At 47.9% G+C, this 15,049-nt stretch overlaps 1 protein-coding gene across 3 annotated transcripts in view; it reads left to right on the top strand.

The window, feature by feature from the left end:
- Positions 1-555: 555 nt before the first annotated feature.
- The window catches only part of PTK2B (protein tyrosine kinase 2 beta), a 128,947-nt gene continuing 114,453 nt past the window's right edge, over positions 556-15,049 (top strand). For all 3 annotated transcript variants that reach the window (XM_066278563.1, XM_066278568.1, XM_066278569.1), the window contains exon 1: positions 556-719. The gene's annotated coding sequence lies outside the window, so the exon portion shown is untranslated. The remainder of the gene's footprint in view (positions 720-15,049) is intronic.

Genomic DNA, 15,049 nt, shown 5'->3' on the forward strand with positions numbered 1-15,049 from the left:
TGGGCGGGAACAGGCTGTTTAGCTTCTGTGACTGTCTTGTGCCACACTCTGCCCTGCTCTGTCACAGCGCAGGGACCTGGTCTGGTGTTGAGTTCAGCAAAGCCCCTGGTGATACTCACTGATTCCTGGTGCCCTTAATAGGGGTTGGGCGCTTTAGGGCAGGAAGAAACAGGAAGGGGAACAGGTGCTGACAGTACGGGAGGCAGGTAGTCTCTGACGCTGAAATATAGGGTGGGGGGGCTGAAGGAGGGCTGGAGAGGAAACTAACTTTTGAATGTGGCTTCCAAAGGTCTGTGGGTGGGATGGAAGGAGGAGGAAGGAGCGGAGTGGTAAGGATTGGGTGCGCCAATGCTCCCGGGGGGTACTAAACAGCAGAAGACCCCATCTGAGTTTGGGGCATGGCGGCGATGGCCCCCCAGGAGAGCACGTGCCCTTCAAGGAATGGAGGAGGCGTCTATTTCAGAGTTTATGGTAAGAGGCTGGAGCAGGCACACACTCAGCACCACAGACAACACACCCCACCCTTTAAGGAAGTGGGGAGGAGAGCAGCAGGGGTGTGGTTAACTAGGAGGAGGAGAGGGGAAAACGCAAACCTGTCAGCTCTCTTACTCAGCGGAGGTCTCCGGAGCCGCCGCGAGCCCCGAGCCCCGAGCCCCGTACCTGCGCAGCCCCGACTCACCTGGCCCAGCCGAGAGCCGCCGGAGTCGGCTTCCCTACGTGTGAGTCCCCTCCCGCGACCCGGGCCGATCAACCGCCAGAAGTTGGCGTCTGGACGAGGTGGAAGGGATGGAGGGGGGTGCTTCGGGGAGCGTGGGTACTTGGATGGGACCCGAGTTCTTGGGAACGCAGCCTCGGACCGGCAGGCAGGCGGAGCCGCAGGTGCAGCGCGGGCTGGGCTAGCTGGCTAGCCTTCCGCAGGGGAAGAGGGAGTCTCTGTTTGCAGTTAATATGAGACTGAAGGGTATTTCTCCCTCTGGGTCCTCTTAACAAGTACTCAGACAGGGGAGGCTGGGGCGACGCTGAGAAGGCAGGAGAGGCCACCTGCCTCTAAAGGTCAGAACAGACAACAAGCAGGGCTTTTCCAAATCCTGCCTTTGAGCAGCTCCCAGTGCCCTCCACACCCCCACCCTGCGCCGGCCCCAGGCGCACTCACCGTGCCTGCACCCCCCTCTTGCCTCCTGAGAGAGCATTTTCTGAATCAAGCCCGGACTGGAAGCAAGAAGGGTCTGCAAGGGGAAAGAGGCAGGGATCTGGGGTGTGTGTGTGTGTGTGTGTGTACTAAAGTTAACACTGGCCGCCACATTTGTTCTTTGGAAACTACCTTCTGAATGCTGCTAAAGAGTTAAATTCTGTACTGCCTTCTCCTGTCAGGCTGTGCGTGGGCAAAGCCTTGGGTGGGTGAGCAGGGAACATATGGGTGATGTTCTGAGCCCACCGAGCCCCACCACCTGCCCTAACCTCAGCCATCTGACACTGGCATCTTCTCACACCCCTAATGTGGCGCTCAATCCAATTAGACTTTTTTCAAAGACTCAGTGGAGAAGGAAAGGAGAGGTTTGGACACAGGGGGCATTTGCACGAGGGTTTGCAATTCAGAGGAGGAAGAGCTTTCTTCTGACCTGTCGCAGGACTTGAGCCCATAGGGGCAGTTGGTATGGCATGGGGACATGAGGCGACCCTTCTGTGCTGTGTGGCTGCTTTCTCCTCACCTGCGTTCAAGCCAAAAAATGCTGCTGTGGACCTAAGCCCAGCCTTTCATAACTCCTCCGGAGGGGGAGGGGGAAGAGGAGGCAGAGATTAAAAAGTCAGTCAAGATGGAAGGGAGGAAAAAAATAGTCACATTCAAGAGACAGATCTGGTAAGACAGTCTGCATTCATTCATTTATTCATTCATCCATTCATTCATTTGATAAGCATTTACTGACTTCTTACTTGAGACCAGGCTGGGTATGGGGAGATGACAGTGCATGCGTCCTGCCACGCGTTCCCAGAGCAGTGCCGCCAACTCTGGGGACCTAGATGGGAAAGGGCAGGCTACTGACTAACTCAGTACTGGAGGGTTGTGGGAGGAAGTGGTCAAAGGTGCATCCCAGGAAGGCTTCCTGGCAGAAGCCTACGTAGAGACCTGAAGGATCAATGAGAATTAGCCAGAAGAGGGGGAGAACAGGCACAGAGCACAGCAAGTGCTAAGAGCTAAGACTGTTGGCCAGAAGCAGCATGACGCATCCATGGAAACTGAAAGTAGCTCAGAGTGTTCAGTGCACAGGGGCGAGGTGAAGCAGGAGAGGTAAGTGGAGACAGCTACAGAATGGCCTGCTCAGGCTGCCATGGCAACTCCTATTGGAGCAACACTTGAGACCTGGAGCCAGGCGTGAGACTTCCCAGCATGCCTCCCACACTAGGGTGGGTGGCTGGATTTAGCAAATAAAATGGCTGGACACACAGACTTGAATTTCAGATAAGCAATAAATATTTTTCAACCGTAAGTATGACCCATGCAATATTTGGGATGTACTTAGACATCATTCATTGTTTATGTGAAACTCAAGTTGAACTGGGTGACTGATCGGACAGCTCTTCCTTGGGAGGGAGCTGAGGGCACCACTATGTTGGGAAGTGGGGGTGGGTAGTGGCCAGGGACCAGGAGAACAGTCTCAGGACAGCCTCACCTTGTAACCAGGCCTCCTGGATTCCAGTCTGGGGCTTCTTCACTGACTGACAATGTCATTTCTGAAAACCAACAACAAACAAAAAATAGTATAAATTCCTCAGCTTGTTCATCTCCACAGCTGAAGCATGATGGTTCCTCAGATAGAAATCAGGCTTTGGATTGAACCTGGGGTCAAATCCCCACCTGGCCACTTGCCCGCTGTGAAGCCTCATGTAAACCACTTAGCTTCTCTGAGCCCAGAATCTTGTTTCTGAAGTAAAGACAAGAATATCTGTTTGTCTGGGTTGTTAGAATATGTTTGTCCATGATAATATATTATGTAGATTGCCTAGTGAGTACAAAAGAAAAAGTGAGTTACTAGTTTCTGTAACGCCTTCTTGAGGTCACCAAAGGAGCATCCACAGTGGGCTTGGGTGCATTCAGAGGTCCTGGGGAGAATATGTGGTGTGTGTGTGAGAGAGTAATGAGCTCCGGAATCACTGTCAGCTTTGTTAGTCCCTTCCCATGGGACCTGCTTCATGGGGAGGAGAGAGCCAGCTCTCCCGTTGAAGGGCAGTGCTTGAGGGGAGAGGGAAGATCTCCAAGTAGAATTAACTGAAGAGAAGTGTGAGTGAATGAACTGAAAGACAGAACCCACACAAACACCCAGAACAGTGTCTGACACAGACAAATGCGCCCTAAAATTTGGCTGTCATTCCCCTTTTCATAATGAGTACCTTATTAGAAAAACAGCTTGGGGGTAGATGAAGTAAGAGTGCCCTGTAAACCTTGTTTTGACCTTAATGGGAGCTTTTGTAAGAGCAAATTAGGGGCCTCCCAGAAGGGAACCCAGGGTAAGTTAAGACTTTGGTAAGAGAAAGAGGAAATGGAAAGTGTGTTTCCCTTGTGGAAACCGCTGGGTTAAAAATGGCCCCTCTTTCCAGTGGTTAAAACTCCCCACCCCCCTGCCCAGCTCTTCAGAGTAGCATTTGCCAGTGTTCAGAGCTCTAGCCATGAGATAGTTACAGGTGTTGCATTGGTGAAACGCCCAAATGAGATGAGCCCTCTCAGAGATACGTCATTCATTTTTGTACCATCAAGGTTATGGTAAGTCCTGCAGAAGAGACGCCCATATCATTGGGCTTACTAGCATTCTCTAAATCTGACTATACAACCCTTGCAGGAGCATGGGGAGGGGGCACCTATTATGGCATTAATGACAATAGCATTTTATATCTAGTGACTGTTGGTGTGGGTGCAGTTCTGGGTCCAAGCAGGTCTTTCAGGGGACGTTATTTATCCCATAACTCTAGCCAGGGTGGACCTAGGCTCAGCAGTGTCCAATTTACAGAAGATTCTCAGAGATTGAGCACTTGAGTGTCACTGTCCCATCCTGAAACATCTTCCATGAACACAAACTCCTACCTGTCAGCTTTAATCTTCCTGTGCAGTATACGCCCTTCCCCATTGTTCAGAGGAGCGTGGGGAAAGTGTGTCTCTTAGCCCGGAGCCCTCCATGCGATGACAGCCGCCATCCTGAATACAAGTACACCCTGAATATAAGTACACGTGGTCTGAATACAAACAGTTGATGGGGGGTGGGGTGGGGGTGGTCTGAATACAAACAGTTGATGGGGGCGGGGTGGGGGTGGTCTGAATAGAAACAGTTGATGGGGGGTGGGGTGGGGGTGGTCTGAATAGAAACAGTTGATGGGGGGTGGGGTGGGGGTGGTCTGAATAGAAACAGTTGATGGGGGGTGGGGTGGGGGTGGTCTGAATAGAAACAGTTGATGGGGGCGGGGTGGGGGTGGTCTGAATACAAACAGTTGATGGGGGGTGGGGTGGGGGTGGTCTGAATACAAACAGTTGATGGGGGTGGGGTGGGGGTGGTCTGAATACAAACAGTTGATGGGAGGTGGGGTGGGGGAAGGGAGGAGGCATACCTGGGGTGGACCCCAAGTCATAGGTTTCCCGGCCCCTAGCGTTCCCCCTGCCCAGGAGCATAGGCTCCAGATGAGCTGTGCTCTGTGGTGGTCACACGGGTGGCAGATACACACTGCTGGGCTGAATGGGGCTGAAAGTATGGTAATTAGAAGTTCTCGTTGGCTTGGTGATCAGGAGTTTCTCTTAGACTCTGCTTCAGTTCTGTAGTAAAGGGGGAGGAGCAAGGCGTGGGGCGACCATCTCTGCAACACAAATGTGGTTGGTGGTCCGGTGGTCAAGTGCCCACAGCTGGTCAGTCGCCTAGGTTCCAACTTCAGCTCTGGACCTTCATTGTATGACCTTGGGCAGGTCACTGAGCCGCATCTTCCTCATCTGTAACACAGAGATGGTACCAGGGCTTTGCGTGAGGATGGAGTGGGATAGTATACCAAGAGCCAAATTCAAAATATTAACTGCTGCCAAAGCATGAGCAAGGATGAGAGAACTGACACTGGTCATTGCTCTGAGCGGGACCAGCAAGACCCCCTGGGGTTGGGGCATCTGGGGCGGACTCAGGCTGTCAGGAGGCTGGTGTGGCAGACGTTTCCCAACGCCTACTACAAGCTATGTCGATATTTTAATATTCTAGATGGCCATGTGCACCAGCTTAATAATAGCCTTGACTGTACACAAAACGTTCAGTGCTTTAACAGGCAGCAGAGCAGGCATTCATTATGCTTTATACTTAGGGTCAATCTGAGCTGATGGGAAAGCACTGTAATTTTGTTTTTCCTGGGAAAAAGGCCATCTTCTAGGGGCAGGCTTGTCGTGGACACGCATCACATAGGCAACAGTGTTTGTTTCTTGCCCCTCCCCCATTTCCTGCGTTTGATGAACAGCCAGGCCTAATTAGCTCTTGAACCAGCACAAACTTCTCTGACTGCCCATCAGACATGGGAGTCTGAATGGTTGTTTAAGGTGTTGAGAGAGTTGCTGGGCAGGAGAAAATGGTGGCTTCACTTTCCGGGGTTCTCAGCAAAGCTCTGAACTATGAGAGGAGGTGTTGGTGGGGGAAGGGACAACTTTTTGAGTCATTGCTGTTTCCCAAGGTATGATTATTACTCACGATGACAGCTTGATTAAGAGAGCGGACTGGAGACAGCATGTTCCTATGTGCTTTTACCTAGACACAGGGTTGGAGAGGTGGGATTACAGGATTTTGATGCCAAGGCCCCTCAGGGATGCTATGGGCGGGCTGCAGGGATGGACAAGGCTCTGGTCTTCCTGGTCTCCCAGCTCTGACCCTTCCCAGCTCTCTGGCTCCTGCTGCTCTTACAAGGCAGCTGATCAACAGTATCAGAACGAAGACCAATGGTTGCCGATGCCCATGGAAGGGTGAGCCTTCCCCTTTTCTATGCTGGCTGCAGTTCACTAACATTTTCCTCCTCTCCAAGTCCCTTGCTTCCCTTTTATGTTCTGAAATCCACCTACACAAAATCTGGCAACATCACTCCCTAGAGAGGGGGCCTCAGAGGAATGCATCTCTCGCAGCCTTAGAACTTGGGACCGGCTTTCATTCTCGTCTCATGGACTAGTCTCCCTTTCAATCAGGGCAACAGCTCTGAGGGCACGAGGACCTCAGTCCCCCTTTCTCATGCTCCCCCTTCTTCCTCTTCCTCTGTGGGTCCTCTACCTGATCCCTTGGCTGATGGGATCCTGCTGTGACACACAGGGACCCCAGGCTCCTCAGAAGACCTGCTGTAAGAATTCTGCCCCTGAGTTTGGACTTTGCTCTTCTGGCTTTTCCCAGCTGATCCCTCCTCTGGTCCTGGCCACTGGGAGGACGGTATCTTTTTCTGGTTTTTCAATTAAAGCAGCTCGTCCCTCCCTACCCTCAAGGTTGACACTGTTCTCTGGAGCATTTGGACTTAGAGCCTAGCTCCTCTCCCTTTAGCTCAAGTTTATGCTTTCTCCACCCCCCAGTTCCTGCTCCGGGCAGGTTACAGATGACCTGATCCTCTCACACCTTTGAAAGGGCTCCTACCAGCATCTGGTTACATTCCCCAGTCCCGGCTCCAGGCAGGTGGCAGTTTGTCAGCCTGCATGAGTGGAAAGGTGATCTGGAGTCAGGAGCCATGTCTAGCTCAGATTCTCCCACTTACTGGCTCTGCACCTTTGGGTGGGTCTCTTCACTCTTCCAAACCTCACATTTCTCATTTGAAAATGCAGAAATCATACTGCATCTCTCAAAGGGGCATTGAGAGAAATAGTTTATGAAAATGCCCTGTAAAATACCGCCAGGCATTCTCCCTGTAAAGATAGAGAGTTTTTGGTGAGAAAAGGGGGGTTTGAGTCTTGATTCTGTTACTTTCTACCCCTGTCACATTGCCAAGTCATGCAATCCCTTCAAGACTTAATTTTCTCATTTGTGACTTGTTCTGGACATTTGTTTACTATTTCTTCACTTCTTAACCCCCCTCCCTCACCCCTCAGTCATGCTCACCCCACATTTTAGGGAATGTATCTGTCCTCAGCGAGTTCACAGTCTGGCAGGGGAGGTAAAACATACAGATAAATAATTGTTAGACAATATGGGGACTTATGGTGCCATTAAAGAAGTACCAATAAAGTGCTATGAGGTCAGAAGATAGAGAGATTACTTCTGTCTGGGGAGTCTAGGAGCGCTTCCTGGAGGAAGTGGCATTTGGAAAAGCTCTAAAAGGATGGGTAAGATATGATTATAGAAACTTGGGATGGTAGTTGTGGTCAAAGAAGGGTGTAAATAAAAGCAGATGACTGAGAAGGCATAGTTCCAATGACTAATTTTGGGTGGAGCCAAGGGTATCAAAGTGCAATAGAGATAAGGTATAGGGCAGAAAGTAAGGTGAAGCTTGAACATGCAACTGAAGAGTTGGACTTATTATTCTGAAGGTGGTAGGAAGTTGTTGGACTTCACTCTGAAGGCTTCAGGGAGCTGTTGAGTAGTGTCTCGGATGAAGGGACCATGATCAGATTTGAGTAGGAGTATGTAAACAGACCAGAGAGAAGAGAGTTTTCAAGAGGAGCAGGTAGGAGATTATTATAAATAGCTTAGGTCTTCAGAGTTTGGATAAATTGCATACTTTTGAATGATTTGGGGGTCCTGGAGAGGATCTGTTGGTCACTTGGAGCTTCCACATTCTCTATGTTGGAATTGGTCTTTAGATAAATGCAAAAGATCTAGGGTTTATGGGAGCATCATATTGTTTAGGTTATAGATGTAATTTGCCATTCTCCTTAATCTTGTCCTTTCATGCTCTCAATTTGCAGGTAAGTCCTTTCCCTCCAACCTCATCTTGGCTCAGTATGCACTAAATGTCAACCTGTCTAGAGGTCTGATGGCAACGCCCTCCAGAATCAGGGGAGGAACAGGGACTTAGATCTGCCCTTACCCACTCTCACCAGTTCAGAGGACTTTTGGGCTCCACCTCCAACCTGACCTTCCTCCCTTGCTCCAGCCCTCCACTTGCAAGAGTCTGTAAGACATTGCCATTCAAGTAACTCACCTGAAATGCAACGTGTTAGAGACTAAACTCATCATTTTCTCACACCAAACCATTTCTTTCTTCTGGCATCCTCCCTTCTGTTCATGCTTTTGTCATTCTCTTAGGTATTTGAGTCAAAAACCTTGGTGTTATCTTCCTTTTCTCCTCGTCTCTGCTTTTCTCCACTCATATCCTCTCCCTTCAGTAATGAGTCGTACAGATTCTACATGCCTCTCATTCTTTTCTTCTCTTTTCCCTGGCTGGCCTTGCTCTGGCTGAGCCTATTACCTAATATCACCCACATTACCTAAGGGCCTCTCCCCTTTCTATCTCCAGTTCCCACGGTGCCTCTAGGCAAACCCAGGTCCCTTACATTTACTACCCGGTGCCCTTCACAATCCCACGTTTGTCTACCTTGCTCACCTGATTTCCCCACACTTTCCTCATCTGCTCACTGGTCCACATCAACCTTAGCTCAAGTCCTGTGTTCTGTCTGGAATGACCACCCCTTTCACTTCCCCCAATCTGACTCCCTCGTGGCTCAGTTTCTGATCTGGGAAATAAATCTGTGTTCTCTCCTTCAGCCTCTGGGCTTGGGCTTTGGGGTGTGAAATTCCTTCAGGGCAGGGAGGTGCGTTTCCCTTGGTTCTCCTTCCAGACTCCTTCAAATTCCAAGAACAGGAATTCCATTTCCCACCTTCTCTACATACTCCTGCCTGGCTCACCTGGGCCAGATGTGATCTTCATTCCCTGTGCTGGGTAACCAGTTGCAACAGCACCAGCACAGGGACCACATTCTCCCTAGGGGTCATGCCTCTTGGAATGTGGAGGCTTCTTAGAGCCCAGAGAGAGGGAGTCAGCGTTTGGAGCACGAGCTGGATAATCCCTCACTAAACACCTCCTGTGGCTCTCTAACCCATCAGATCCATGCCTTTCCCTTTCCTTTCATCCTCCAGTTTACTGAGCCCATCTAGGCCTGGCCCAATGACAGAACAAACACAGGGAGTAGGAATAAAGGCAGGGCACCTTTGTAGAGGGTGAAATTGCTTTAGGAACACCAGAGAGAGATTTGCAAGGCAGTAGTTTTAGTAATTTGAACTTCGACCGATCTGTGCACAGACCCAGAGCTTGCCATAGTAATTGTACTTGAAGCTCTCTAGGTCCTGCATTCCCAAGATCTGAAAACACTTAGTCCATATTGGCTTCTTTATCTCCAGAGGGTGGCCCTCTGTTGTTCCCAGAGTGCCCTTGAGCCTTCTTGCTCTTTGTTTACCTCTGTGCAGAAAAACCCTTCCCACACCTGTTTGATAAACACTTAGTTGCCCATCTATGTTCACTTCTAGAGAGAGGTATGAGGGCAGAGAGGGTGCTGGGACAGGTGCTGCTTTGGGACAGGGAGTCCTGGGGAACCCTGGGTCTGGTGGCTGGCAGCTCTGTCATTGTCCCACCACATGCCCTTGGGTAAGTCAGCTGGGAAGGCCTGCTCAGGCCTCAGGGCTTTCATTTGTATATGCAGTAAGGGAGAGGGCGGGTGGACTTGTTAACAAGTAGAGTTTTCTTCAAAATGGATTTTAGGAGAAAGCCCGGAAAATAAACCAGGTTATAGAAGGCCCTCCCAGGGTTGCTGCCAGGAAGGCAGGTGCCTATCAGACCCCTGACCCCCTTTTGTAGAGGTCCCTAGGCCCAGATCACCTTGGATCTTTTCCAGGTCTTCAGTTCTTGAAGTCCTCACTGCTTCTGTGTGACAGAGGCTGGAGAATCGTCCCAATTCAAGTGGGTTCAGCAAAGAATGATCTCAGAGGAAGCAATCCAGCCTGGGCCATGGTGGGGATGCGTGGGGGGCAGGGGTGTTGTGTCCGTGCTCACCCTGTGACAAGATGCACACTGTTCCCCTCTGAGCAGACGCATGTGGTGTAGGAGGGAAGTCCAGGGCCTTCATCTGATCTCCAAGCCACTGATGGCCCCCTAAATAAAATGAATGACTCACAAGATTTTGTAATCATTTTTACAAACTTTTCATAGTAGTTACCTCAAACTTGAGTTCTATTTTTAATTCAGACCAATTAGGATGCTCTGATAAGGTCAACACCCTCTCTGTACTGAGAGTCAGTACAGAAAAATCAATTCAGAAAAAAAATCAGATGCTTCTTTTTTTTATTGCTTCATATTCATTTTGAAATATCCCCTAATTTTTGTGAGCAGTGGATGTGTGCCCCCAATAGGGAGGGCTTTTGAAAAAAAATGAATATGTAAATATTTCAAGGTATAATTTGATATATCATTTGGGTGACATGTGTTTTAAATCACATGTTATTTAAAATAATACATTAAATAAAAAAATTCAGCTTTTTTCCAGCTCTACCTGTTTATAAAACATTCACTCTACTCACATCTTTGACACCTGTGTCTTTATCACAGAACCACTTTTTGGATCAGCTGTCTATATTCTGACCTATATCATTCTCCCTCTGGTCTAAGGAGAGTTGGCTATTTCTTATTAGGCCAGAAGGTGATTATTATATTTTATTTACTTTTTTTTACGTAAGTGTAGTTAGCATACAATCTTATATTGGGCATGTTAGTTTCAGGTGTGCAATACAGTGTTTCAGCGTATTTATACCTTACAATGTGATCACTCCACTAATGTTTATTTTTTAAGAACAGCTTTTTTTGAGGTATAATTCAGATACCATAAAATTCATCTTTTTAAAATGTGCAATTTGGTGAATTCCCAGAGTTGTGCAACCATCACCACTGTGTCACTGCAGATCATCTTTATCACCCCCAAAAGCAGCCAGTACCATTCGCAGTCACTCCTTATTCTCTCCTCCCCTCAGTCCCTGGCAACCACTAATCTACTTTAAATAATAAGATTTGCCTACTCTGGCCATTTCATATGAATGGAATTGTGCAACATGGTGATCTTTTGTGACTAGCTTCTTTCACTGAGTATAATAATTTCTTGTTCTTTTTTCTTCTTTTATAAGTGAGAGGAGGGGAGACAGAGACACAGATTCCTGCATGTGCCCTGTCAGGGGTCCACCTGTCAAGCCCTGTCTGGGGCTGATGCTTTGCCCAACTGGGGCCATGCTTGAAATTGAGCTATTTTTAGTGCCTGAGTCAGAGGTTTACCGGTGCCATCCTCAGCACCCTGGGCTGATACGCTCTAATTTATCAAGCCATGGCTGCAGAAGAGGAAGAACAAGAGAGAGAGAAAGGGTAAGGGAAAGATGGAGAAGCAGATGGTCGCTTCTCCTGTGTGCCTCAACTGGAAATCCAACCCAAGACATCTGCATGCTGGGCTGGTGCTCTACCACTGAGTCAATTAGCCAGGGAGCGTAATATTTTCCAGATTCATTCATGTTGTAGCATGTACCATCTTTCGTTCCTTTTTTATTGCCAAATAATATTTCATTGTATGGATATATCACATTTTGTTTATCCATTTATTTACTGATGAAGATGTGAGTTGTTTCTACTTTTTTGACCATTATAGATAATGTTCGTATGAACATTTGTATACAAGTTTTGGTGTGGACATAGGTTTTCATTTATCTTAGTTAAAGATTTAGGAGTGTAATTGCTGGGTCATGTGATAACTTTATGTTGAACATTTTGAGTAGCTGCTGAACTGTTTTCCACAGCAGCTGCACCATTTGACATTCCCATGAGCAGTGAGTGATGGTTCCAGACTCTCCCCACGCTCACCAACACTTTGTTATTGTCTGTAATGTTGATTATAGCCATTCTAGTGGGCATGGAGTAGTGTCTTGTTGTGGTTTTAACTTGCATTTCCCCCATGACTAATGATGTTAAGCATCTTTGCATGTATTTATTGGCCATTTGTATGTCCTCTTATGAGAAATATCTAATCAAATCCTTTACAAGGTATTTCTTTTAGATACTCACCGTATATCACTTAGTATATTGCGTTTTAAAAAATGATCTTTTAAATGCTTGTTTACAACAAAATTTGGCACTTGTAATTGTGAGGCTATGCCCTCAAGGAAAGTTACTAAATCTATATTATAATGCTATGCTTAAAAAGAAAAACCCGGCCCTGGCCGGTTGGCTCAGCGGTAGAGCGTCGGCCTAGCGTGCGGAGGACCCGGGTTCGATTCCCGGCCAGGGCACACAGGAGAAGCGCCCATTTGCTTCTCCACCCCTCCGCCGCGCTTTCCTCTCTGTCTCTCTCCTCCCCTCCCGCAGCCAGGGCTCCATTGGAGCAAAGATGGCCCGGGCGCTGGGGATGGCTCTGTGGCCTCTACCTCAGGCGCTGGAGTGGCTCTGGTCGCGACATGGCGACGCCCAGGATGGGCAGAACATCGCCCCCTGGTGGGCAGAGCGTCGCCCCTGGTGGGCGTGCCGGGTGGATCCCGGTCGGGCGCATGCGGGAGTCTGTCTGACTGTCTCTCCCCGTTTCCAGCTTCAGAAAAAAGAAAAAAAAAAAAAAAAAAAAAAAAAAAAAAAAAAAAAGAAAAAAAAAAAAAAGAAAAACCCAACAATTCTATCTAGTGACATTTGTAAGTTCCCAATATCTGCATTGACTGAAATGGTGTCTGGCTAATATTTTTCTCAAACAGTATATTTTTGCTCAAAACTGGGTAATTGAGAAGGAATTGTATAATATGAAAAGTTCTGTCAGGGCTAGAGTATAAACTTCCTTTTTTTCTGACAGATAGTTTGGAGAGAGGGCAAGCTTTACCTTATCTAAAGATGTATACTACTTAAAAAAGGATGAGTGGGTGGACAGAGGGACAAATGACTTTAGGAATGAATAAATAAATAAAAGAAGAAATGCAAGCTAGTAAGCCAGTTCACCAAGCAACCAGACCAATCTGACATTCCAACCCAAAAAACCAGCATTGGTCTTTATTTTATATTACACAGAATCTTATATCAAATTGTTTATAAAACAGGTTTGCAGTACAAGTTGGAAACAAGATACTGAGTTTCTTGTTGTCTGGAATATCTTTATCATCTTCCTGGAAAGTGGGAGCACCTGAGTCTGCCCAGTCTCCTGGGTGTGACTGAAAAACCCAAAGACCAAGTGGGATGACTATGGGATTTGACTTAGGGTTACAGTTGCTGGAGCAGGACCTTCAGGGATGTGATATGACACCAGGGTTCTCTTAGGGTTTGCCTCGTTCAGGCCCTGAGTCCTCTGTTGCCCTTCCACCTGCGTGAGGATCACAGGGTCGCTGGTGCCTCGTGCACGGCCTTTCCCTTCTCCCTTCTCTGCGGTGGGACAGTCACATCCATCTTACAAACCACACTCACTAGTGATTCACCACAAATTCCACAGAGAGAGCCTGCCCCGTCCAGTCTTCTCCTTTGGTCTTCTCTTCAGAAGACACATGTGAGCTGGAGATAGGACTCTGGATTCTGGGGTAGAGCCAGGAAAGAAAAGCGGAAGAATAGCAGGCAAAGGACAAAAATGGAAGCTGTGGCCAGACATATGAAGAAGCGACAGAGACGTGGGTGAAAGCTGTAGAAGTGGCTTTTATTTTATTTAAATTTATTGCTGAGAGAGAGAGAGAGAGAGAGAGAAACAATGATTTGTTGTTCCACTTATTTATGCATTCGTTGGTTGATTCTTGTATGTGACCTGACTGGGTATTGAACTGCAACTTGGTGTAGTAAAACAATGCTCTAACGGCCAGTGATTTTCAACCTTTTTCTTTTCATGGCACAAACACACACTAATTACTAAGATCAGTGCCCCTGACTAAATACAACCATTTTCATCTCATGGCACAAATAAATTAGTTACTAAGGAAGAAGAGGTCAGGGCCCCTTTTTCTTTAGTAATTTGTTTATGAGTGCGTGAGAAACAAAGGTTGAAAATCAACCAACTGAGCTACCCCACAGGTAGAGGTGGCTTTTAAAGGCCCAGACCCTGGAGGAGGAATAAGTGACAAATGATACTGCTCTTTAGAACCACCTTCATGGCTGCCACAAAAGGACGGCCCCTGTGGCATTTGCCCTGGAGTGTGTGTGGTTGGAGTTGAGGTCAGGGAGCAAGGACAGGTGAAGGAAATAGGACCTGGATTCCTTCCTTTACCAGTGGTTGTCGGTATATTTCAGGCAAGCGCTCGGGTCCCTTCCATAGCATTTTAGTCCATTCCTAGATTGGATCCCAGTGATAGCAACAACTATCTTTCCTTCTGCCATGAAAGAACTGAGTCTAAACTGTTCCCCCAAATGGGTGTTTCCCTTGGTTTTTAAACCTCTGCGAGGAAAGAGAGCTTATAGTCTTCCTCTTTGAAGTCCTGCTCCTTTTTCTGAGGATGTGAGATCTGTGGCTCTGCAGTGGGGAAACAGAGACCCAGCTCCACATTACTTAACATCTACTATGGGCCAGGTGCTGTGCTAGGCTCTGGGATACACATGTGAACAAGACACCATCCTCAAGGTGACAGAGCAGTGCAGGCAGTCACAGTACAACCAGATGTGCTGCAAGAGGGCAGTCAAATGCCAGAGGCATGAAGGCCAGAGCTACCAATTTTACTAAGGGAAGGCTAAAAAGGCTTTGCAAACGAGGTGATTCTGGGAAGGGTCTGGAAGACTGGATAGGAGTGCACCAGGCAGAGAAAGGGCTGGAGGTGCTCTTCCAGGTAGAGAGCAAACATCTTTAAAGGCAAGAAGAAGAGTGTTCCTCTTTGGGAAGCTGTGAACAGCTCAGGGAGGCTGAATTCAGCAGGACCGAGGTAGCGCCCTTTATCATGGTCTGTTGGCATTGGACATTATTCATTAACAACAGGAAGCTAAGGATATATCAGATATACATTTATATATGATATATCACTAAAAGAGTTTTTAAGCAAGGTAGAGAGTCAGATTTTTGTTTTGGAAAAAATACTCTGGTATTGGCACAGGAACTGCTCTCATCCAGCTCAGAGCAGTTCCTGTCCCAATCACAGAGAAGGCTTTGGATCGGAGACCCTCACAC

This window comes from Saccopteryx bilineata, chromosome 1, assembly GCF_036850765.1.
Source record: "Saccopteryx bilineata isolate mSacBil1 chromosome 1, mSacBil1_pri_phased_curated, whole genome shotgun sequence".
In the NCBI taxonomy this organism is placed as follows: Eukaryota; Metazoa; Chordata; class Mammalia; order Chiroptera; family Emballonuridae; genus Saccopteryx; species Saccopteryx bilineata.